The sequence below is a fragment of the Schistocerca gregaria genome, chromosome 2 (assembly GCF_023897955.1).
Source record: "Schistocerca gregaria isolate iqSchGreg1 chromosome 2, iqSchGreg1.2, whole genome shotgun sequence".
Classification (NCBI taxonomy): Eukaryota; Metazoa; Arthropoda; class Insecta; order Orthoptera; family Acrididae; genus Schistocerca; species Schistocerca gregaria.
The window spans coordinates 909,308,186-909,334,755 of NC_064921.1; positions in this window are offsets into that span (position 1 = coordinate 909,308,186).

Here is a 26,570-nt window from a genome sequence, read left to right on the forward strand (position 1 = left end):
CTTTCGCCGCAGCAGAAGCGTCAGACTAGGTCGCCGCGTGTCACCAGGTGACAGATCGGTCGGGTGACTAAAGTGTCCACAATGGTGGGCTGAGTCTGAAGGTGAAAATTTTTCTGCAGATCCGAGAGCGAAGGTCTCGGGAAACTGGTGTCCTGCAGAACTGTTAGCTCGACGTCACTACAGTATATACGCGTGTGGCTGCTGTGTGAACCCAAGCGCCTGGCTGAGTGGCTGGTTTCATTTCCTGGACAGACAGATAACGATCCCAGTTCGGGCAGAAAACGGGTTTCTGACAGGCACGATCACCACTTCCTGAGTGCTTCCGGAAGCTGATCCTTTCGCGGTGGTGGTTTTATGGGTGATAGAGTGTACTGTGTCATATACAAACGTTGTTTGAGTGTGTTTCAGAACCACAAAAACTGCAAGGTTAGTTCGTGGTTTTCGGGTGACAGGTTGATGCTATTAATTGGTTGCACAGGAGTGCGCGTGTGTTCACTGTAATCTAGAGCAGTTCTACTAGTTAACTACACGCTGTGTATGTGATTAATTGTATTAATATCAAATTGTTCTGTCTAAACTCCATTGTGGACGTGACTGCTGAGAGTTCACCTTGTTAGATTCTTGTTCCACATTCCATGTGGATACTCAATTACTATACAATAATTTATTAAGATGTATCGAGACGTAACTTCGTACACATGTATATGTATGTTGATATGGTATATACACAATCGGTGTGGAACCGCGAGACCACTACGGTCGCAGGTTCGAATCCTGCCTCGGGCATGGATGTGTGTGATGTCCTTAGGTTAGTTAGGTTTAAGTAGTTCTAAGTTCTAGGGGACTGATGACCTCAGATGTTAGGTCCCATTTTTTTACACTATCGATGAAAGTTTTCGATCTGTCTTGACAAAAACTATATACTATATTTCAGTGCATCCGACACCTCTTTCTAAATACAACAATAAAATAAATATTTTCTCTCTCCCTGTGCTTAAGTACAATAGAATATGGTTTATACTTTAGCCACTTCAAAGCATCCACCCTTTTCTCCCAGAGCAGTTGCACAAACTCTTGACTTTCTGGATATAAGATTTTGCAGTGTTTTCTCAGATACTTCAGTCCAACACCTCTGTAAATTAGTCCATAGTTCTTCATCATTAGATGACCTCAGTTTTCTGAGTTTCCTGACAAGTTAATCTCATGAAAGTTAAATGGGGTTTCATTCAGTTGGCTGACTTGCCCAAATCATATCCTTCAGTTATCAGCGGTTTCTTTTAATACTGAGATACCTTCGACGTCACTACTTTATCAACTTCACTACGATCATTGTTTTGTCATTCATGGCAGTGACAAGAAAGTGGGGGAAAGTGGCTCTGAGCACTATGGGACTCAACATCTAAGGTCATCAGTCCCCTAAAACTTAGAACTACTTAAAAGTAACTAACCAAAGGACATCACACACATCCATCCTCAAGGCAGGATTCGAACCTGCGACCATAGCACTCGCGCGGTTCCAGACTGAAGCGCCTAGAACCGCTCGGCCAAAAGTGGGAGAAGTGGCAGTGGCACACAAAGTACCCTGGCTTGCTCAGTATAAATATAGATGTGCAAGAAAGCGTGGTAAGTCCAAAGATAAGAAATTAAACAGCAGAACAGAATTCGCAATGTGCAGCAAGCTTTCTACAATAGGTGATATCATGGAAAACTTTAAATAATTTTGTAAAACCTTGCTGTTTGGCGAATGTAATTTTCATATAGCTCATTAGTAAGTATAGTTTCACTTTTATCTAGACGAACTTCTGACGTTATGCTTTTTTGTATTATTCTAGTTAATGTTTGAGCTGTGTGTCAGCCCCTATCGACAGAGATCCGTTTACCGTGTTGCTGACCTTCTAACAGAGCAACAAGTACTATGGCGTCCTGCCAGAGGGTGCAACTTGCACCACCTGTCGATTTTCACAGTGCTGTGTTCGCAGTGTTGCTCTCAGTCAGTCTTCCTTCTCAAGCGCTTTGGAGTCTTCATACCGAGCACCCGTTCTGGGCTACGCTATTCACACTAGCCCGTTACAGGAGGCATACCCACTTTATTGCATTTTGAGGAGATATACTGTAGTCCGAAATATCGGGATATTGACAGACCGGTGCGAGCTGTATCTAAGGAACTAGCTGTGAGCGATTTCGTCCGCAGTACAACCAGCAGAATACTGGAGACAATTAATTTGGTGAAATACCTCAACACTCGCTTTTGTACTATTTAGTATCCCACTGCCAGTAACCGGTACATTAGTATAACACTAACCATGGCTAAATTCCTTTAAACTACCAAAGCTTTATTTGGTTGCTTCGTGTTAGAGGAGTGCGGCCTGTCTTTAGTTCTGTTCTTAATTCAATCTGAGAAGCTGTAAATAACTTCCATTATGTTTGGTATCAGATTACCCATCCCAGGCTACGTGTTATGTTAACTGTGTTCCGATTTCTCCACCGAGTATTGACCATTCTATGGTCTAAAACCGAAGTTTTTACTGAATGCTCATAGATTTTCATAAATATTCATTCACAGTTATAAAGCTCCTTCGTTTTCATGTTCTGTGTGTGATCCCAGAAAGTATGTTTTCACAATTTCATTGTGTACTTTTTAATCATTCCCACGCCTAATGAGAATGTTGTCACTACGATGTAAGGGAAATTCCTGAATGAAATTCACCTGTGTCAGGCGATGTAAACATCCAGTCCTGGTGACAGACGCCTGCTTCTGATTGTAGGTTGCGTTCACTGGAACGGTATTTATAAATTCTTTTGTATGACAGACTGGTACGTGATTAAATCCTTGCATTTACTGTTAACCGTCACAGCGATTAGACTGCTCCGTTTTATTCTTTTGGTGCAGATTAGCTTCATGAAATAATATGTAGAAGGCTGTAATCGCCCATACCTAAATGCAGGTTGCCTATGTAACGGTTTCAGGGGCACCAAACATTCAGTTTTCGGTATTTAATGTAATATGGATTGAATCTAAAAATTTAAAATGTGTTACAATCTACTCATTAAGAGCTGTAATCTTACGTCAAAGCTTTAAAACAATAAATCAAATATTAAATTTCTCTGAATAATTCATCCACGATTTCCAACAAATTTGTCACATTATTTCAAATTGCTTCGAAATTTCTCCTCACTGACATGCCCCCTCCCTCGCCTCAAAATAATGAAAGAGAAACGGTTAACATTTACTACACTTTCTGTGTTCATCAAGTATAGCTTCAGCATCCAGCACTGAATTTATTAAGTCTTTAATAATAAATTAATTCACAGAATCTATAGTAGCAATTAGAATTAACATATACCAATGAATTTACTTGCAGAACCATAATGCTGTACGATACAACGCTCAGAAGGAATTTAATAACCATAGTTTTATGTAAAGAGGCGCAAGTAAAATGGAACTGGGTGGGGATGGGAGGGGACGGGGAGCGGTTTATTGTTCTTCAGAAGCAACCAAGTTTATGGAACGGTCCTTACCGTACAACATTTATTTCGTAATCAGATTTCCGGTCGGAACCACTCATCCTAATACTTTTTCTGTAGTAGTCAATTGTGTACATGTAATTCAGTGTGTGCTAATCTGTGTACAAGATTATATAAAAATAAAAGATCACATTCATTACACACTTAATTACATGCTACAGAGGTAATTATAAAAAACAGAAGCTGAAGATGACTTTTTAAGAACTGAAAGTATTTACGTATTAAAATTATCAATAAGAGGGGTTATCATTTGATGACAGAGTTTAGCGAGGTGGTGTATTTCCAAAACTTATAAAATTGTTTTTACATAAAATGATTCAATTGCCTTGATGGCAATAATACCACACTTTTCAACTTATTACTGCTTTCGGTTGCTACGCATCTATCTTCACCTTTGTAGAAGTAACAAGAAACTGAAATTGCTTTTTCGGTTGTCTCCATTGATTGAGAATTACATTCTGTAATATCGTTGGTATTACCATAAATATATTGAAAACATGGCATATTGAGTTCTAAGACCTTCATAAGAAATTATAAATGTTCATATTGACCTAGTAGGTATTTTCCATTTATTTACATAATTCCGAAATACAATACTAGACGATAGCAAGCTAGCCTAGACTGTACGTAGGTACGCTGTTTGTAACGTGAGTGGTATGTTTCCGCCATTTAACATTTGTTACATAGAAATAATGCAATGGAATACGTTCTTGAAGTCACTTTGACCTATAGGCCTAGGCGTTTTGGTGTTTTTGTTACTTTTATAGATCTGTAGATGGTGGTGTAGCAAATGAAACAAACAATTGTAGAGCAAGTTATTCTTGTAACCAAGACAATGAAAATATTTTATACTGAAAATTATCATTCCCATCAATGATACACACAGTTTAGAGAGTCATTGTTCTCCAACGGACATAATTTCGGTCTTAGTTAATGAATAAATAAGAGCACTATAATCTGATTTCCAATGGACGTATCAAAGTTCACACATGTAGATATCATATTGAAACATCTTTCTGAGAAAAATGTTTAATTCTGAATATCATGTAGACTAGTCTGTGAAAGACTGGTACCTAGTAAACGACGGTATCACGGCAACACTAATTTATCCCTCGACGCTAACAGTTCGCAGAGCCATGGACGCGCACAGATACAGCACAACAACGGTACTCTTGATGTACACGACATGAGAGGTAATTGAGCGTGACGGAAGCCCAGATAAACGTGAAATATGTTATCTTCGTACAGTAGATGCACATGAACAGAACGGAAACATTGGCGAGATGGAATTCGAAGCTTGTATGTCAGTAACCGTTCTCGAGTCCCATTTGGCACTGGTTATACTGCAATCACTGCCGTTAAATCTGGCAGTAATTGGATTCCATTCATCGCCACCGTGACATTAAATTCAGCCTCATCTCATTTATACATGCGAAATAACTCGTTAAAGCTTTACCTAAGCCTAATATGCTGATGCAGGATTAAATGGACAATCGTTTCACGAATACAATTACGCCCACGTGCATGACCGTTCCGTAGCTGTTAGGATCCGTTGTACGTTCATCGCTTAAGATGTAATATGCTAAGTGCAGTATATGGCCGTGAGAGGTCTGCTTCTACCGCATATCGTATTATTATTTCAAGAGTGGTTTCATTTAAGGTTGAGAGGCAGATCAACAACAATAGTCGAAAATAATATATACTTTGCCGATTAAATATTGGAAGATTAACACAGGTTCTGCTCATTTCTCTATGTAGACACCATTAAGATTCAAGCATTGTAGGTTCCATGTGACGGACATACTAGAGCCCTCTGACTGTAGCGACGCCGCGTGAGATTCAGCTAGTCTAGATATTTGGTTCCCGGCATATCATCATCTTTTAAACTTTGGTAAAAGTGCTATCGCTGGAATGATAGGTATTGGAAATATAGAATATCTTGTGCAGAGCACGGTGCTGTATTAGAGTTTGCTTGATCTTAAATGCAGAAAATTTTAGATATCAACTTTCTGCACATTGTTTTCATAGAGAGGCATTGTCTAACAGTACACAACAGTTGTCTCCGCACTATGAAATCTAAAAATGGCGTAGCATCTTGTTCCTGAAATATATACATCAATTTTCCGTGATATGAAATTGACGGCATCGAAGATCTTGAATGACTCTAGTACGTGGACACCTAAGGTGACAAAAATCTCATCAAACGTGACGATTGAATCGTTTCGCTGAAAAATCATAGCAACATCGATCCTTCGAATTTTGACCACCAGTGACATCTATTAAGAGAATGAATGTGTCCAGTCACATCTGCACCTAAATCTCCGCCCTTAGATTTGACAGACTTTGTGGACTGTCAAAGCTAATCAGATTTGTCGCTCCTGTTGGGTCCCATACCGAAGTAGCATTTTCTATTACTATTGGTGTTGAATTGTTTTAGTTGTGTATCATGACATTGTGACTTTAAAGGGAAATTAATTTACGCCCTGTTAATTCTTTGTCGGGTCATTGTTTTCATAATATGTCGGAGGTGGGACTTTTATTTAGGACCTGGAATCGTATATAGACATGCTAAGTGATGATGCGATTATAGTTCCTTCTAGGTAGTGTTTGGTACATAGCGTATGCTGTAGAGCGGCAAAAGATTGTAAATACCTAAAACAAATTTCACTGCTACAACAACATCTGCCTCGAAAGAATGCTGTTGCTGGGAAACGCTCATCCTTGGATGGATAACACTGAAACACTCAACCTACAGCCAAGATCTGCCACCGAGTGATAACCAGATTTCGGCAGACTGGTGCAATCATTCCACATAACGGTATTTTATGATTGTGACTTCATTATGAAGGCTGCTAAACAGAGGGCCAACCGATCTGACACTGACTTCTATCGAGCAGATATACTCGTACTTACCTCAATTCCACGTACAACGGTGTAGCTCCTCTCTCTTGTACTACAGTGGTACCCCGTGTGATTATATTCCCACACTTCAACCTTTAATTACTGTTCAAGTTTATACCTTTTCTTTATAGGTTTGATTCGGAACTATTGACCATTACCTACGGTCGTATTTTCGTAAGTTAACTTTCTTTCTATAAGGTTCCTAGTTGCCCTTGTGCAAGGAAGTAATGTATATTAATTAATGCATTTCTCAATCTGACAAACCTTACTTAACAGTGCTGTCATGCAAACAAATCAAAATACCCCCATTTTCATTAGGCTTACAAATAATGGTAATGAAACTACCGAAAATTAAGAGGTAAATCATCTGAACGATTAGAGGTTCGGATGTTTGTAGGGCCCCTGCCTGATGCTGCAACTTATTTCATAATTACAAAAATTTTACAATCTGGTCGCTAGTCTCCATTGACAATTTAGTAACCCCTTGTGTAGGTTGGTGTAAATAAACGTGCCCCTGAGAACAGAGTCCCAGCATACCAAGAAATGCAGCAGAGTAAAGGAAACACGATACTGACTGGACTATAGCAGATGTTCAAAGCGACCACCATTCACCTCTTGGCACTTTTGGGCACTGGTAAGGAAGTTGCTTAAGGCGGATAGAGGCTGTACAACTGGAATTGCTGCAGTCTCATCCGAAATGTTCTGTTGCAGTTCTTGAAGACTATGAGGCTTGTGGCGATATACCTTACATACCCTAGAAAATAACGGTACACTGACATGCCAGTTGACACATTATATGATGATCGATCCCCAGTGTGTCCCTCGTATTCATGGCTGAAAATCGAATACCTGGGAACAGTAAACGCTTAAAACAGTAATCGTTTATGCTTTATGTCGGTAGACTATACTGACGGCCCAGTAGCAAAGCTTTGCGTCTATTACAGTGCTGTAATTCGGGAGAAGCTGGGAGTATTGAGGTGATAGGTTTAGAAAAAGTTTTATACCATAAAAGACAAATTATAAGAAATGGTATTTCAAATGTTTATCTGCTTCTTTAGCACACAATTAATAATTCCGAGAAAATTTAACTTCCGCAAACAAGTAAACAGTAGAATTTTGAAAATACAAACTGACCACTTTAACTGAAGTCAGCAAACTGTTAAGATTCAACGGATGGAAAGCAAAGAGCAATACAATTTCAGAATTAGAAATTGGAAGTTGGAAGTTAAGATACCTAACTAGTATTATGCTCCTTTTTCCTCTGATGTTCAGTTTCAACACAGATTAACAAGCACAGTGGTGACTATAACAGAGAGAAAAAAATCCATTAGCAGATACTGCACACCAGAAAACTAACATTTTAAAGTGACTTCTTAGTCACAATAAAATGACACGCATTAATATAGGCATGAACGAAATAAAAACTCCAGGTAAAAATCAATAAAACCAGTGAACCATAAACATATAAAGACCCGAATGTAGTTTTTTGTAATGCTTTGGGAACTGATTACTTTCAGACCAACTGGTGTAGAGAAACTGTCGAAACTGCAATCGTGATATACAAACTGTCAACATCTTTAGTACAGCGCAATTGGAATGACAGCTTTCAATAATTTTAGCAAGGCTGTCGATCCGGTTATTACCAAGAAAGTAATATATTTAACACTGTGTACCCAAGTCAGCACAAATAGTACGCCTAAATTACAAATGCGGCTCGAAACCATTGATCACAATGTACGAACACCACACTACAGCCGATAACTGCAGCGAGCTCGTCATATAGTCAACGCCTTAAGATGCTCAGCAGGAAAGTCCATATCGTTCAGCCATTCCAGTTTGCCTGCAGTTTCCGTAGGTACTAAGCAGCAGACTTAATATCAAACCCATCTTCCACCTGAAGCATTTGTCGTTTTCTTAGCCATGTAATCTGACAGAATAGCGGTGCAGACTTCGGCTAATAGCGCAGTTCACTTCCAGCAGTTGCTTTCAGCGTTCATTCCCAGATAACATTCAGCTGCTGTTATTGAATTTATGTCCTCCTGTAATTAGTCAGCAGCAACTGAGGCCGACCTTTTGGTATCACATATCAGCATCATGCCACGAAAGTCGTTATGATGGTAGCGGAAGCGCAAGTTTCCATTAGAAGCTGATAGCGGTCGCGTGGGATCCGGCAGATTTACTGTTGAGCACCCGCAAAGCTATACGTCTCGTGGCTCTGTACCATGAGCGACCTCTTCCGCCACAATATGGAGCAACCTGTGGCAGTCTATCAGGCGATTTGCACTTGGAGACACTACACTACACCTTCGTTCGTGCCTAGGACAGTGAGTGTCAGCCTGGTTTGCTATTGAACGGGCTGGACTCGAGTTCATGTTGGATTATTTCATAGTCGTCACCATCTCGGCAGCCACCGTCGTCATGGGTTGGGCCTCTCCTCCTGGCGGCTGTCCTCGTGGCACTCCTGGTAGCTCTGCAGTCATAAAGGTGCCTCGTTTGCTCCTCTGCTTCTGGATGTGAGTGCATGCCCTCGGCCGAGTTTCACAGCTGGTGTTGCCATGCAGACTCAGCACGTATGCCACGGGGCGAGCAGGGCCTCAGCATTAGCCTCAGTTCCTGCTCCCGTCACCTCATTGCCACCTGCTTCCCCCCCCCCCCCCCTCCCCCCGTCTCACCGCTATATCGACGTTGAGCCACACCTCCAGCGGCTCCACTCCACAGGCATCCTCTTTCGCCACAGTATGGGGCAGCTGGCGACAGACGCTGAACCTACTTTCATTTGGAGTCGCTACACTTTGACGCCTTCGTTCGTGCTTTGACAGTGAGACTCATCCTAGTTGCTATTGCGTGAACTGGACTGGAGTCTGGAGTTAATGTTTCATCATTTGCACGTCTTCGTGCGTTTAGAGGTATACAAGTGAAGTAAACGCACTCTCTGCTGAGTTGCTTCTTCACTGATCATTTATGCTGTTCTCCCGTTTGCCAACGACGACAGCTGCCGTACCACTCTGTAGAAACCTCTCCTTACCCTTGTGTAAATGTCATCAATTAAGAGTTAACCCTCTTTTCAATAATTCTTATAGCCTATTAATGCTGAAAGATCTGAATGAAAGTTGTGCTGAATGTGGGATCGAATTTTTTTATTTCTTTTTGGTCGTCAGTCTTCTGACTCGTTTGATGCGGCCAGTCACGAATTCCTCTCCTGCGCTAACCTCCTCATCTCAGAGTAGCACTTGCAACCCACGTTCTTAAATATTTGCTGGATGTATTTCAATCTCTGTCTTCCTCTACGGTTTCTCCTCTACAGCTCCATCTACACTCCTGGAAATGGAAAAAAGAACACATTGACACCGGTGTGTCAGACCCACCATACTTGCTCCGGACACTGCGAGAGGGCTGTACAAGCAATGATCACACGCACGGCACAACGGACACACAAGGAACCGCGGTGTTGGACGTCGAATGGCGCTAGATGCGCAGCATTTGTGCACCGCCGCCGTCAGTGTCAGCCAGTTTGCCGTGGCATACGGAGCTCCATCGCAGTCTTTAACACTGGTAGCATGCCGCGACAGCGTGGACGTGAACCGTATGTGCAGTTGACGGACTTTGAGCGAGGGCGTATAGTGGGCATGCGGGAGGCCGGGTGGACGTACCGCCGAATTGCTCAACACGTGGGGCGTGAGGTCTCCACAGTACATCGATGTTGTCGCCAGTGGTCGGCGGAAGGTGCACGTGCCCGTCAACCTGGGATCGGACCGCAGCGACGCACGGATGCATGCCAAGACCATAGGATCCTACGCAGTGCCGTAGGGGACCGCACCGACACTTCCCAGCAAATTAGGGACACTGTTGCTCCTGGGGTATCGGCGAGGACCATTCGCAACCGTCTCCATGAAGCTGGGCTACGGTCCCGCACACCGTTAGGCCGTCTTCCACTCACGCCCCAACATCGTGCAGCCCGCCTCCAATGGTGTCGCGACAGGCGTGAATGGAGGGACGAATGGAGACATGTCGTCTTCAGCGATGAGAGTCGCTTCTGTCTTGGTGCCAATGATGGTCGTATGCGTGTTTGGCGCCGTGCAGGTGAGCGCCACAATCAGGACTGCATGCGACCGAGGCACACAGGGCCAACACCCGGCATCATGGTGTGGGGAGCGATCTCCTACACTGGCCGTACATCTCTGGTGATCGTCGAGGGGACACTGAATAGTGCACGGTACATCTAAACCGTCATCGAACCCATCGTTCTACCATTCCTAGACCGGCAAGGGAACTTGCTGTTCCAGCAGGACAATGCACGTCCGCAAGTATCCCGTGCCACCCAACGTGCTATAGAAGGTGTAAGTCAACTACCCTGGCCAGCAAGATCTACGGATCTGTCCCCCATTGAGCATGTTTGGGACTGGATGAAGCGTCGTCTCACGCGGTCTGCACGTCCAGCACGAACGCTGGTCCAACTGAGGCGCCAGGTGGAAATGGCATGGCAAGCCGTTCTACAGGACTACATCCAGCATCTCTACGATCGTCTCCATGGGAGAATAGCAGCCTGCATTGCTGCAAAAGGTGGATATACACTGTACTAGTGCCGACATTGTGCATGCTCTGTTGCCTGTGTCTATGTGCCTGTGGTTTTGTCAGTGTGATCATGTTATGTATCTGACCCCAGGAATGTGTCAATAAAGTTTCCCCTTCCTGGGACAATGAATTCACGGTGTTCTTATTACAATTTCCAGGAGTGTAGTATCATGAAAGTCATTCCCTCATGTCTTAACAGATGCCCTATCATCCTGCTCCTTCTCCTGATCAGTTTTTTCCACATGTTCGTTTCCCATCCGATTCTGTGCAGAACTTCCTCAATCCTTACCTTATCAGTCCAACTAATTTTCGACATTCGTCTGTAGCATCACATGTCAAATGCTTCGATTCTCTTCTGTTACGCTTTGCCCAGAGCCCTTGTTTCACTACCATACAAAGCTTTACTCCAGATGTACACTCTCAGAAATTTTTTCCTCAAATTAAGGGCAATATTTGATATTAGTTGACTTCCCTTGGACAGGAATGCCCTTTTTGACAGTACTAGCCGGATTTTGATGTCCTCCTTGTTCCTTCCGTCATTGATTATTTTACTGTCTAGGTAGCAGAATTCCTTATCTTAATCCACTTTGAGACTAATCTTAATGTTAAGTTTCTCGATGTCCTCGTTTCTACTACTTCTCTTTACCTTCGCCTTTCTTAGATTTACTCTCAATCGACACTCCGTACTCATTAGACTCATTCCGTTCAGCAGATCATGTAATTCTTCTTCACTTTCACCCAAGATAGCAATGTATTCAGCGAATCGTATTATTGATGTCCTTTCCCCTTCAATTTGAATTGCTCTCCTGAACCATTCTTTTATATCCATCATTGCCTTCTCGATGTACAGAGTGAACAGTAGGGACGAAAGGCTACATCCTTTTAATATACGAGCACTTCGTTCTTGGTCGTCCACTCTTATTATTCCCTCATGGTTGTTGTACATATTGTATATGATCCGTCTCTCCCTATACCTTATTCCAACTTTTTTCAGGATTTCGAACATCTTGCACCATTTTACATTGTCGAAGGCTTTTTCCAAGTAGACAAATCCTATGAACGTGTCTTGACTTTTCTTGCTTCCATTATTAACCGCAAGGTCAGAGTTGCCTCTCTCGTGCCTTTACTTTTCCTAAAGCCAAACTGATCGTCATCTAGCGCATCCTCAATTTTCTTCTCCATTCTTCTGTATATTATTCTTGTAATCAACTTGGATACATGAGCCGTTAAGCTGACTGTGCGACAATTCTCGCACTTGTTAGTTCTTCCCGTCTTCGGAATTGTGTGTATGATGCTTTCTCCGAAAGTCAGATGGCATGAACATTCTACGTTTTGTTGCCACTTCCCCCAAAGGTTTTAGAAATTCTTACGGAATATTATCCATCCCTTCTGCCTTATTTGATCTTATGTCTTCCAAAGCTCTTTTAAATGCTTATTCTAATACCAGATACTCTATCTCTTCTAAATCGACTATTGCTTCTTCTTCTATCACATCAGACAAATCTTCTCCCTCATAGATGCTTTCAATGTGTTCTTTTCACCTATCCGCTCTTCTAGTTTGCATTTAACAGTGGAATTCCAGTTGCTCTCTTAATGTTATCAACCTTTCTTTTGATGTCCCCGACGGTAGTTTTGGCTTTCCTGTATGCTGAGTCTGTCCTTTCGACAACAATTTCTTTTTCGATGTCTTCACATTTTTCCTGTAGCCATTTCGTCTCAGCCTCCCAGCACTTCCTATTTATTTAATTCCTCAGCGACTTTTAATTCTGTATTTCTTGGTTTCCCGGAACATTGTTATTCTTCCCCCTTTCATCGATCAATTAGTTTTTCTTCTGTTACCCATTGTTTCTTCGCAGTTACCCTCTTTTTACTTACGTTTTCCTTCCCAACTTCTGTGATGGTCCTTCTTAGAGATACCCAATCCTCTTCAGCTGTACTGCCTACTGAGCTATTTCGTAATGCTGTACCGCCGCGCCGGATTTGTCGAGTGTCTAAGGCGCTGCAGTCATGGACTGTGCAGCTGGTCCCGGCGGGGGTTCGAGTCCTCCCTCGGGCGTGAAGGTGCGTGTTTGTCCTTAGGATAATTTAGGTTAAGTAGTATGTAAGCGTAGGGAATGGTGACCTTAGCAGTTGAGTCCAATAAGATTTCACACACATTTGAACATTTTTTCTTAATGCTGTATCTATAGCCTTAGTACTCCCGTGTCCCACTTCTTTGCGTATTAATTCTTCCTGACTAATGCCAAAAACTTCAGCGTACTCTTCATCACTACTATATTAAGATCTTAGTCTATATCTGCTCCAGAGTATACCTTACATTCCAATATCTGATTTCGGAATCTCTAACTGATCATGATGTAATCTACGTGAAATGTTCCCGTATCCCATGGCCTTATCCAAGTATACCTCTTCCTCTTGCGATTCTTGAACAGAGTATTATCTAGTACTAGGTGAAACTTATTACAGAACTCAATTAGTCTTTTTGCACTCTTTCCATCTACCCGCTCTGTCCTCTTCATTTAACAGTGAAATTCACGTTAAACTCTGATTGTTAACGGCCTTGTTTTAATTTCACCAAATGTTTTTTTCATTTTTCTGTGTGCTAAATCAGTCCTTCTGATCATTATTTATTTTCGATTTATTCATAATTTTCTTGCACCCACTTCTCCCTAGATTCACTGCGCTTGCTCTTTATGTGATTCCTAAGTGATTTGTATTTCTTTATTACGGTAAGTAATCTAAATCTTCACAATAGTCATTTTGGTTTACCTGCAATCGGTCATTTTTAATACCAGTGTGAGATAATGATTTGGTTAAGTCACCTAACACGAAATTGAATGGATGGTTTCAAGTCCGCCAGCGGCCACTGAGACATAACGTAAGAAATCGATGATCCACTGTTGAAGTAAATACCTTGCACGGATACTTCGATCCATCCTAACTTGATACTTCATATATTTTTAACATCAACACAATATTGTTTATTACTTGTTGATTCCGCAGACATCAAACAATCCTCCTGAAACCAAATAAATCTATACCCAGTATCTGCCACCATAAACTAAAGATAACTATTGGATAATTCCTTTGGCTGACTGAAAAGTTATATTGGCGAACGACTCTGCTAGGCAATATCAAAATCCAATTATATAATGTTTTCAAACACATAGGTCATTAAACGAGTGTTATACCACAAAAGGTCATGTTCAACACATAAAACTGAATACCAAACACATCAAGTGAACTGATATCTCAAAATTAAATTATTCATATTAGGAAATATGGCTGTTACGCAAAATCTAAGGCCAGATTTGGTATCAGCACAAAAATTCCTTTCAGATAAGGCACTGACTTCTTGATGTTCGTAAAAATTACGGTTGTGAACGTTTTCCGAGACGGCAGAACAGGCCATGGAAGGAACAAACAACTCACATATTGTTGGTACCACATATTTATGCATTCCGATTGGTTTCGTATGCAAATAACAGTATCCTTTGGGTTAAAATTATTATAACTTCAATTACTGCTTGCCGCATGGTAGCTTACTTCTGCTATGAAGTACACAATTCCACCTTCTTTTTGTGACCACATAATCCCTAAACTTGTTATTTGAGATACGTGTGCAAACAGATTTTTGAGAAATGGCAACGCCTGTTCGGAGTGAGATGACACTGGGTCAGGTCGTGTGACCTCAGTTTTCTGCATTTTTGTGTTTGCGAAAATTACGTTATCGTTGGTTAAACAACACATCCAATGTTTTTCTGTCTATTAACTGTGTTCACTAATGAACCAAGTACGAAATAATGTTTCTAATTATTTATTAATACATGGAACATAAAACGTTTAGCACAAGTGAATCCAGGGACCATTCTCGTGGAATGGTCTGCAGCCAATATAATCCATCGTTGTTTTCGATGAAATTTTTTGGCGTCATTTAATTTATAGGAACTCAGGTTTTGACTCATTTTAGATGTACAGTGATAGGTAACTCAACACCATCCATATTTCAGCTTCCCATTACATACCATTAATACTTCAGGCGAGTGGCCGCCAGACGTCACTGAAGAGGCGACGGCCTGTTACCTGTGTGCTGTTTTATGGTCCTAGTCGTGGAGTACACTGCCTAATCGTGTTTCTTTTTTTAATACAAAATGACAAATGTATTAGTATAACTATTTGTATGTTTGTGAAATAGAACAGTACGCTTGTAACGGACAGTATCTGATATTATTCCGCTTTCTTTTCTTCTTTTATTTTTAATCTAACGCAACGTAAGTGAGGACACTGAAGACGCTGAATGTTCGGGACTAACGAACAGCGTATTAGTAACTCTGCTCATTTCAATTTAACTTTTGTATGATCATTCCATTTCGTGTAAGCGAGAACTCATACTTATACATTCACTGACGGAAAAGGAAGACGTTCCAAATAAAGCGCCCGTCCAATATTTACGAAACCTCGAAATGTTAATCCCATGACTGGTGCCAAGTGATTAAATTTTCCTTCCATTTGGAAGTGATGGTCTGTATAGTCAGATGTAATATACAAATGCACGAATAACGGTCTTTTCGTTGTGGAACGTAAATTATCTGCTTCACGATGTCACTTTCCATAATTTCTTGTCATGCTTGCAATATATGCTGAAGATTTCTCGCCGGAGGCTGACATGAAATTAAACATCTTTCCATCACATCCTAGTCAGTTGTTACTACACATGAGACCGGGGAAGGTGATCAAGGACCCGTTCATTTCTCACGCCGTTGGTGGTGTGAACTGTGAGTTGTTTGAATAAGCTAATAGAATATGTTATTTTGGATATTGTCAGTAAGGGTTGAATAAAGGATTTAGCGTTCCTGACAAAATTTTACCGGTGAAGGTTCAGCCTCCACATAATAATACTCAAATCAGTTTCGTTCTCACAACCAGTAGCGATTCACACCATTGCCTTTGTGAGTATGTATTCAGTCCACTTCGGACACGTAGGGGTCAATATGTCCGCCATAGATGCAAGCGAAACTAATCGATGAACACCACAGAATACTATTCAGTGTCCACGTTGATCCTGGCACTACACTATACAAGTCTCATATATACTTGCAGCTTGGCGCCAGCGGCAAACGATGTACGGCACCTCGAGATCTCGACCCAATTTCGAGTAATCAGCCCCCGATTGTTCATGTTGACACCGAGCCTGTGAACTCTGCCCAGACTTCAGCCGTTGTCAACCGTCTGTTCATCAGATCCAACCGAACAATCGTGTAATCTTTTCGTCGTAATGCAGTATTCTAGAAGAACCTGTGCGTACTGTTCTTGGCATACAGTACTCATCTACAACTCCGCCATTTGGACTTGATTTCTCAACGGTGTTCTTAAAACCACCTTCACACTGTTTCTCTATCGTTCCACGCTCTAACAGTTCGTGGGGAAAATGAACATTTATGTTTCGTGATAAAATAAAGCGAGCTTCGCTTCTTTTAAGTTTTTCGATGTCCTCCATCCGACCAGTCTGGTGGGGACCTCATACTCTTACGGCACATCAGTACTCTAGCAGGGGACGAATAAACATAGTGTACGAAATCTACCCAGTAGACCTGTTGCCGCTTCTAAGTATTCGGCCTATAAGACGTAGTCCTTCATTTTCCTTCTCCACAACCTTGCCTGTATGATTGTTTAGTTTAATTTTTCGCAGTTGTAATTCGTAGATGTATGTTTGATTTTTGGGTGTAACTTCAATTTAATGGATTTCTTTTGTACTTATGTAGATGACCTCACACTACTCCTTACTGTGAGACAACTGCCGCTTTTCATAACATACAGATGTCGTGTCTAAGTAACTTTGCAATTGGTTTTGACCTTCTGATGACATTACTAGACGCTAAATGACAGCATCATCTGTAAACAATATAAGAGGGCTACTGAGATTGTCTGCTAAACCGTTTATTTATATTAGGACCAGCTGAGATCCAATAACAGTTTCTGCAGATCGAAATTAATGATATGGTTCTGTAATTTAGAGGATTACTCCAATTTCCTTTCTGGAGTATTGGTGCGACCAGCGCAACTTTTCAGTCACTTGTTACGGATCCGCCGTCGAGAGAGCTGTTGTATATGACTGCTATGTTAGAGGCTCCTGTATCCGCATACCCTGAAAGGAACATGTGTAAATCTGGCCACCATCTGTTCTGATGTCATTTTCCAATAACCAGCTGTCAATGTGACCTCTCGGTAGGATGCTCCCATGTGTCTCAAACGCGCTTTTACACATTTCTCAAAGTGCACGATCTCTCCCATAAAAATTAAAGTCCCGTAGTAAACCCCAATAGCCATAATGAACTCACCTCGTCCTTAATCAGTAGAAACGAATTTTTTCTGTGTTGAGAATAAGACCGAGTAGTAAAGAAAATGTAAATGGTGTATCCCACGAGCAGAAAAAGACGTAAGTATCATTTTTGTAGTTTTCAGTCAAGATGTGGTTGTCTACCAATTTCCATTTCGTTCAGAGTATTTTAAATTTAGAGAAGAGTCCTGTACCGATTTTTTAGTCTTGCCTTTCAGTTTAGCAGTTTAAGAAATCAGAGTAGACGCTCATACCATCCAGTGATTATGTACCTCAAGCGGCACAAACTCTAATACCTTCACTGCTAGTTGCAGTTTTGTTTCTGCCAGAGATACTGTTGATAATTAACGTAACGTTTTGAACATGTCCAGTTCCCACGAAATAACAAAACAAATTGTAACTAAGGCGTATTGCATATTTTTGACAGCAACGAATACTGCATGGCCTGTATGTCATGATATCACAGTTAACATGCGGCGCGTTGTCTTACTGGTGACACAGACCTAAAGCGCGGAATTACACGAACTGTACTCTCCGAAACATCTACTGCTTCCGGCAGTACGGTCGCAATGAGGGTACGGTAGTGTCTGTATCTATTTAACTATTTGGTTTTAAATGGCTTTGGCAACAGCCTGTACTATCAACTAATCGTTCGGAAACATGAGATTAAATTATACTGTGGTACTTTATACATACGAAATTCACGTAGTAAAATTTTTAAAATTAATACCAGAAATATAATTAATATGAAAACAAGAACAGTCAACTCGTTTTGTACAAAACATTTATCCAAGTACGTGACGAGCATCTACTTAAATTTTCAGTAAGGGCAAAGTCGCGACCAGGCTCAAAAAATCGAAAATATTTTTAGTCTTTTTTTATTGTTTCAATTATTTACCTACAAAATGATGTATGTCTCATGCAGATTAGACGATCAGATTCGGAGCTATTAATTTTTTCGTGATGCATTGTAACTAGCGTCACGCCCATGTTAACTCCGTCGTGCTGAGCATTGACTATAGTACAGCAAACCTTTATGTTCCACAGGTATTCTTATTCCTGTAATAAGAGAGAGTTGTTGTTTTGATGTTTGACTGCCTGTCTTACATTTTAGTCTTTGTTGTTTACGTTTTGCAGATACAAATTCAAATTTTTAGTGAAAACTTATAGCATAGGAGGTAGAATAAGAAAGTTTGGATATAAACACAAGTATCTTTGAAACAAAGGGCAAAAAACAAACTAACTACGAACAGAAGAAAGAAAATAACAATGAATATGAAGTCATTGCAAGCGCTTCTGCCAAGTAAAAAGCCGGTTTTACAGGTGCCACTCAAATGCGTCGCATGAAATAAATGGTGTGAACAGTTTTTCTGCTTCTGCTGGCACAAAAATTCTGATTTTCATTACATTATTACATGAATTTATGGAACTTATAAAAGCTATGGCGGAAACATCACATTGCGGAAAACCAAGGGAACTGTTTGTAATTTAGTTCCATAATGTTTTGCACCTAAATGAACTGCCAACACGGTGTCATCTCACTTAACCGGAAGCAGAAAATGCAAGATCTGTGCATACAATTACATCTATTGGAAAAGGGTTGAGTGATAAACATCCCACAAGTCCCCGGGAGTTTATATTTGCAACAAGACTACACTACTGGCCATTAAAATTGATACACCACGATCATGATGTGATACAGACGCGAAATTTAAACCAACAGGAAGAAGATGCTGTGATATGCAAATGGTTGGCTTTTCAGAGCATTCACACAAGGTTGGTGCCACTGCCGACACCTACAACGTGCTGACATGAGGAAAGTTTCCAACCGATTTCTCATATACAAAAAGCAGTTGACCGGCGTTGCCTGATGAAACGTTGTTGTGGTGCCACATGTAAGAAGGAGAAATGCGTACCATCACGTTTCCGACTTTGATAAAGGTCAGATTGTAGCCTATCGCGATTGCGGTTTATGGTATCGCAACATTGCTGCTGACATTGGTCGAGATCCAATGACTGTTAGCAGAATATGGAATCAGTGGGTTCTGGAGGAAAATGCGGAACGCCATCCTGGATCCCAACGGCGTCGTATCACTAGCAGTCCATATGACAGGAATCTTATCTGCATGGCTGTAACGGATCGTACAGCCACGTCTCGATCACTGAAGCAACAGATGGGGACGTTTGCAAGACAACAACCACTTCCACGAACAGTTCGACGACGTTTACAGCAGTATGGACTACCAGCTCGGAGACCATGGCTGACGCTGCATCACAGACAGGAGCGCCTTTGATGCTGTACCCAAAAGACGAACCTGGGTGCACGTATGGCAAAACGTCATTTTTTCGGACGAATCTAGGTTCTGTTTACAGTATCATGATGTTCGCATCCATGTTTGGACACATCGCAGTGAACGCGCATTGGAAGCGTGTATTCGTCATCGTCGTACTAGCGTATCACCCGGCGTGATGGAATGGGGTGCCATTGCTTAAACGTCTCGGTCACCTCTTGTTCGTATTGACGGCACTTTGAACATTGGACGTCACATTTCAGATGTGTTACGACCCGTGGCTCTACCCTTTATTCGATCCCTGCGAAACCCTACATTTCAGCAGGATAATGTACGACCACATGTTGCAGGTCCTGTACGGGCGTTTATGGATACAGAAAATTTTCGACTGCTGCCCTGGCCAGCACATTCTCCTGATCTCTCACCAACTGAAAAAGTTTGGACAATGGTGACCGAGCAACTGGCTCGTCAAAATACTCCAGTCACTACTCTTGATGAACTGTGATACCGTGTTGCAGCTGCATGGGCAGCTGTACCTGTACACGCCATCCAAGCTCTGTTTGACTCAATGCCCAGGCGTATCAAGGCAGTTATTACGGCCAGAGGTGGTTGTTCTGGGTACTGATTTCTCAGGATGTATGCACCCAAATTGCGTGAAAATATAATCACATGTCAGTTCTATTATAATATATCTGTCCAATGAATACCCGTTCATCATCTGCATTCCTTCTTGGTATAGCAGTTTTAATGGCCAGTAGTGTATTTTCGAAGTTGTAGGTGAGGTGAGTGAATGTACAATGTGGGAAGCAGCAAAAGAAGTAGTTAACTTGAATGATACAAAATCCGACGGAAAGCATATTTCTGGTGGGACTGACGGTAGTTGGCGGATGCGTCGACATAAATATCTAAATGGTGGATCTAAATGGTGCTTTATCAGCCACTGCTTTTGATACTGGTAAAGTTCTAGATATTGAATAGTTGGTGAGTTCTGTGACATCTATAGCAAAAATCCCGCTACACAAGACGTGTACAAATAGATAAAGAGAAGGACCTGTCTGGTGGATAGATAATATTCCATCAGAATTTCTAAAATATTGGAAAGTGTCAACAAGAAGACTATTCACGCTGTTGTGTAGGTTGTATGTGCCTTGGATACACCATCCGACTTTCGGAAAAACGTCATCCAGATGACTCCAAAGATTGCAAGAGCAGATAAGTGCGAGGATTATAGCCTTAGGAAAGGTAAATGCACCACAGAGGCAGTTCTAACGTTGCGATTGATAATGGAAGCAAGACTAAAGAAGAATTATGTTACGTTCTTGGGATCTGTCGACAGGGAGAAAGCGTTGACCAATGTCATAGGGAGCTAGATGATAGGAATTCTGAGAGAAATAGGGGTAAGTTATAGCGAATGAGGAATAATTTACTGTATGTACGAGAACCAAGAGCGAACAGTAACAGTGCAAGACAAGAAGGGTGTAAGAAAGGAATGGAGCCCTTCGCTCCTACTGTTCAACCTATACTTGTAAGAAGCAATGACGGAAATAAAACAAAGCTTCAAGAGTGTGATTAAAATTCGAGGTGCAAGGATATAAATAACAAAATTAGCTGTTGAGGTTACAATCCTCAGTGAAAGTCAGAAGAAGAATCAGCGGAATGGGATGAAGTCTAATGAGTACATAAAATGGCTTGAGAGTAAATCAAACAAAGACGGAAGTAACGAGAGGTAGTAGAATTGAGAACAGACAGAAACTTAACATCAGGATCGGTGATCACGAAGTAGATGTAGTTAAAGAATTCTTCTATCTACATCTTAACATCACGATAGGCAATCACGAAGTAGATGAAGTCAAGGAATTTTGTTACGTAGGCAAGGAAATAACCCATGAAGGACTGAAGCAAGGAGGACGTAAAAAGCAAAAACCGGAAAGGAAGCGAATCGAAGCATTTGAGATGTGTGCTATAGAAGAATGTTGAAATTTAGCTGGACTGATAAGGTTAGGAATGAGGAGGTTCTCCGCGGAATCGGGGAATATATTTAAAACACTAACAAGAAGAATGGACAGGCTGATAGAACTTCTGTTAAGATCCAGGGTAAAATCTTCTGTGGTATTAGAGAGAATTGTAGAATGTAAACACTGTAAAAGAGGACAGAGATTGGAATATATCCAGCAAATAAGTGAGGGGGGCGTAGATTGCAAGTGCTGTTCGGAGATTAAGAGATTGGCGCAGGAGAGGAATTCATGGCGGGTCGCAGCTGATCAGTCAGAAGACTGAGGACTCAGAAAAAGTTACACATTAACTGAAATGTACAAAGATAAACCTCAGTTATGACGTTGTCGACTTTATTTCTCTTACACTTATACTAATCGTAGTCTATAGAAAGCTGGTTGGAATACTTATCTCTACTTTTGTATCCATATTTCACGCTCCAAACATTTGACCGGCGGTTTTGTTTACGTATCTTAGGGATAGAAATCTGTAACAATACGCTATATGTCCTGTTTTAGTTACATTTGTAAGTAGGCTGTTTAGGTTTTTATGTTGGTAACGCCACGTAGTGCTCTGTATGAAAATCACTTACTGTGCTGCGTGCAGTCTGTGGCTAGTTTTCATTGTTGGAATACTCGCCATTGTAGTGTTAGGCAGTTGGATGTGAACAGCGCGTAGCGTTGCGCAGTTGGAGATGAGCCGCCAGCAGTGGCGGATGTGGGGAAAGAGATGGCAGAATTTTGAGAGCGGACAATCTAGACATGTGCTCATCAGAAAGAGTAAATTTGTAATACTGCATATCATGAACTGATATATATATATATATATATATATATATATATATATATATGATGACTTTGGAACATTATCAAGGTAAATACATTGTTTGTTCTCTATCAAAATCTTTCATTTGCTAGCTATGCCTGTCAGTAGTTAGTGCCTTCAGTAGGTAGAATCTTTTATGTAGCTGGCAGTATTGGTGCTCGCTGTATTGCAGTAGTTCGAGTAACGAAGATTTTTGTGAGGTAAGTGATTCATGAAAGGTATTGGTTATTGTTAGTCAGGGCCATTCTTTTGTGGGGATTATTGAAAGTCAGATTGCGTTGCGCTAAAAATATTGTGTGTCAGTTTGGTGATGATCAGAATAAGTAAAGTGAGAAATATCTGAGTACGTTCGGTTTTGCTCAGCTGTTTGAAAATCAAATAACGTAAGGGGTTTACCATCACAGTAATTTATAGTTTTCCAAAAGGGACGTTTCATATTCTATTTCTAATAATGTTTTTGTTATTTTTAGGCTTTTAATTTTTTTAAATACAGCTTTTTTCCTTACCTTTGTGGATTTTTACTTCATAATAACCATGACTATTTTCTGTCAAGGGGAATAAAAAGACATTTACCAAAATATGTACCGACCATGATGTGTTCGTTAATTTTTGATCTTGTTCTTGTGGCCTTCCGTCCAAGGACTGGTTCGATGCAGGCTTCCGTTCTACTCGACCCAGTTAAAGCCGTTTCATCTCCGATTATCTACTGCAATCCGAACCCATTTGAGACTGCACACTATATTCGTCTCTTGGTCTCCCTTCACAGTCCTTATCAATCAACTGCCCACTCGTACTAACGCAACTATTGCTTGATGTATTAGAACGCGTCCTATCATCGACCGCTTCTTTTGCTGAAGCTGTGCCACAAATTTCTTTTCTCCCCAACTCTGTCCAAAACTTCTTCATTTGTTATGCTCTCTACCTAGCTAATCTGCAGCATTCTTCTGTAGCACCACATATCAAAGGCTTCTATTATCTTCTTAATGAACTCCTTACTGTCTACGTCTGTTAGTGTCATGCTCCATGGGTAATTTTCCCTTACACAATGTATAGACGTGGACCTAGTCATTTTATATTCACATTGCCTCTCACACATTATAATAATACAAATTATTCTAGAGAGCAAAAGGCGTTGCCAAGGAGAATCTTTTGCAGTTTGTTTTCTAATTTTGAATTTCTATCTGTCAGAAAATTTATATCACTGGATAAGTGAACAAAAATTTTAGTTGCGGTATTGTAAACCACTTTTTATACTAAAGACAACCTTAATGTGGAGACATATTTCATTCTTGTATTGTGATTATATACGTCAGGCACCATAGGCGATTAACTGTTTGCTACTGTGTGACAGATAGCATAGTAATGAATTTAGATTCGTCATCAGCATTTCAAAATTTATCGGTGAGGATCTGTATACAGTTCCAATTAAAGGAGAACTATTTTCCTATATTAATTCACAAGCAAAAACTTATGTGTGCTAAGCACTAAAAAATCTGCTTCTCCCAATGTTGCCTTCTTCCAGTATTTCGTTACTTGTATACTGCCTTAATTTATGTACTAACTCCTTATTTTCCTATATTAATTCTGTATGAGTATGCTACTAGTGTGTAATCTCTTTATGTCACTTACCTAACCTTGCGGTTTTGTGGAGCTCTCCAAATTCTCCTAACTCACGATAAGCTCTTTTGTATTCTTACACAATACACTGATATTTTGATGCAATAAACTAAACGTACTTTTTTGTGCACTCTTAAGCACTGCGTGGGTTGCTTTTGTTGTTTTGCCTGAACCAATATTCTAACCTAAAAAATTACCCCTCTGACATCAGTAACCACAGGGATCTTGCTTTGTGTGATGGTGGCACCCATATTTTTTCTGCCAGGACACCAGCCATTCTAGCTTTCCCTTTGCTATTAAGCAGTATTCCGTATCTAATACATTCCAGACTCTTAACTGTATCATTAGACTCAGCACGTGTGAGATTCTCAACTCAGTGTTCACACAGCACATTACAGTGTTAACATAGGACTGGTCGTGGTACTAAAGGACGTTCACAAAACTCACATGCTGTAATTACTGTTCTTAGTCAAATTGTTCCCTGCTCTACCTACTACAGCAACCTGACCGTCTTTCCCTAAATCTTTACACAGATTCCCAATGTTCTCTGTCACTTGGTTAAGACTAGTCCTTGGCTTCAGAATACTGGTAACCTGGTATTGTGTTCCTAATTTATCCTGTACCATCTGGCCTATATCTTTCCCATGGCTACTAACCATCTGCAAGGCTCTTTCCTTCCTAGTCTCTTTTGGTCCGATCTACAATGACTTTCTTTGCCAGAATTCTGCTAGACCCTACCGTGACCTGCAGCTGGATGAGGCTCTGAAATCTTCTTCTTCAGGTAATAAGTCAAATTTATTCGATACAGTACTCTCAAATGTAGATGAAGTTGAAGAGCAGTTCACTTTTGGCCCATTGGTTGTTACCTTTACCCAGTACCGACGACCTTTTTCTCACTTCACCGTCTTTGTAGGGCCTCTGTTTCCACGGGTAAGCTTCTTGGAATTCCACATTCATCTTCTTACTACAGTCACCAAAGTGAGATTCCAACCCCCAGTCTACAAATGCCACTCCCTCTTTTACTATCCTACTGCCACATTCACACTTATCACGCATTTCAACTGAGATAATACGCATACTGAATACTTTGTACTGCACGATGCACGCCACGAACTTCCCTCCTGTGCCAACCTCTCTTCTTCTCAGAGTAGCAATTGAAACCTACATCCTCAGTTATTTGCTGAATGTATTCCAATATCTCTCTTCTTCTACAGTTGTTACTCTCTACAGCTCCCTCTAGTACATTGCAAATCATTCCCCGATTTTTTGACAGACATCCTTTCACACTATCCCTCTTTCATTTCATGGTTTTCCATATATTCTTCTCCTCGCCAGATCTGCTGAGATCCTCATTCCTTTCCCTATCAGCCCATGTAATTTGCAACATTCCTCTGTTGCACCATATCTCAAATGCTTTCATTCTCTTCTGTTCCGGTTTCCCACAGTCCATGTCTCAAAACCACGCAATGGTACGCCCAAAACATACGTTCTCAGAAATTTCTTCCTCAGTTTAAGACATAAGACTGATGCTAGTACACTTCACTTGGATATGAATACCCTTTTTACCAGTACTAGGCTGTTAGGCGGCCGAAGACTTCCGGCATAAGAAGTCAGCCTCATTCTGCCAACGGCCTTGTCAAAGAGGGCGGAGGAGCGGATAGAGGTTCAGGGCACTCTCTTGTCCTAGGGGTGGGAAATTGCCCCTAAAGGCAGAAGAATCAGCAACGATCAACGACATGAGGATGCAGAAGGCAATGGAAACCACTGCATTAAAGACACGTAACGTGTATCCGCAGGACATGTGGCCTTTACTTGAGGAAGTGTCATGATGATCTCTCCATTGGCAAAAGATTCCTGAATAGTCCTCCATTAGGATCTCCGGGAGGGGACTGCCAAGGGGGAGGTTACCATGAGAAAAAGATTGAATAATCAACGAAAGGATAGTGTTCTACCAGTCGGGGCGTGGAATGTCAGAAGCTTGAACGTGGTAGGGAAACTAGAAAATCTGAAAAGGGAAATGCAAAGGCTCAATCTAGATATAGTAGGGGTCAGTGATGTGAAGTGGAAGGAAGACAAGGATTTCAGGTCAGATGAGTATCGGATAATATCAACAGCAGCAGAAAATGGTATAACAGGTGTAGGATTCGTTATGAATAGGAAGGTAGGGCAGAGGGTGTGTTACTGTGAACAGTTCAGTGACCGGGTTGCTCTAATCAGAATCGACAGCAGACCAACACCGACAATGATAGTTCAGGTATACATGCCGACGTAGCAAGCTGAAGATGAAGATTTAGAGAAAGTGTATGAGGATATAGAAAGGGTAATGCAGTATGTAAAGGGGAATGAAAATCTAATAGTCATGGGCGACTGGAATGCAGTTATAGGGGAAGGAGTAGAAGAAAACGTTACAGGAGAATATGGGCTTGGACAAGGAATGAACGAGGAGAAAGACTAATTGAGTTCTGTAACAAGTTTCAGCTAGTAATAGCAATAAGAAATATCGCAGTAAG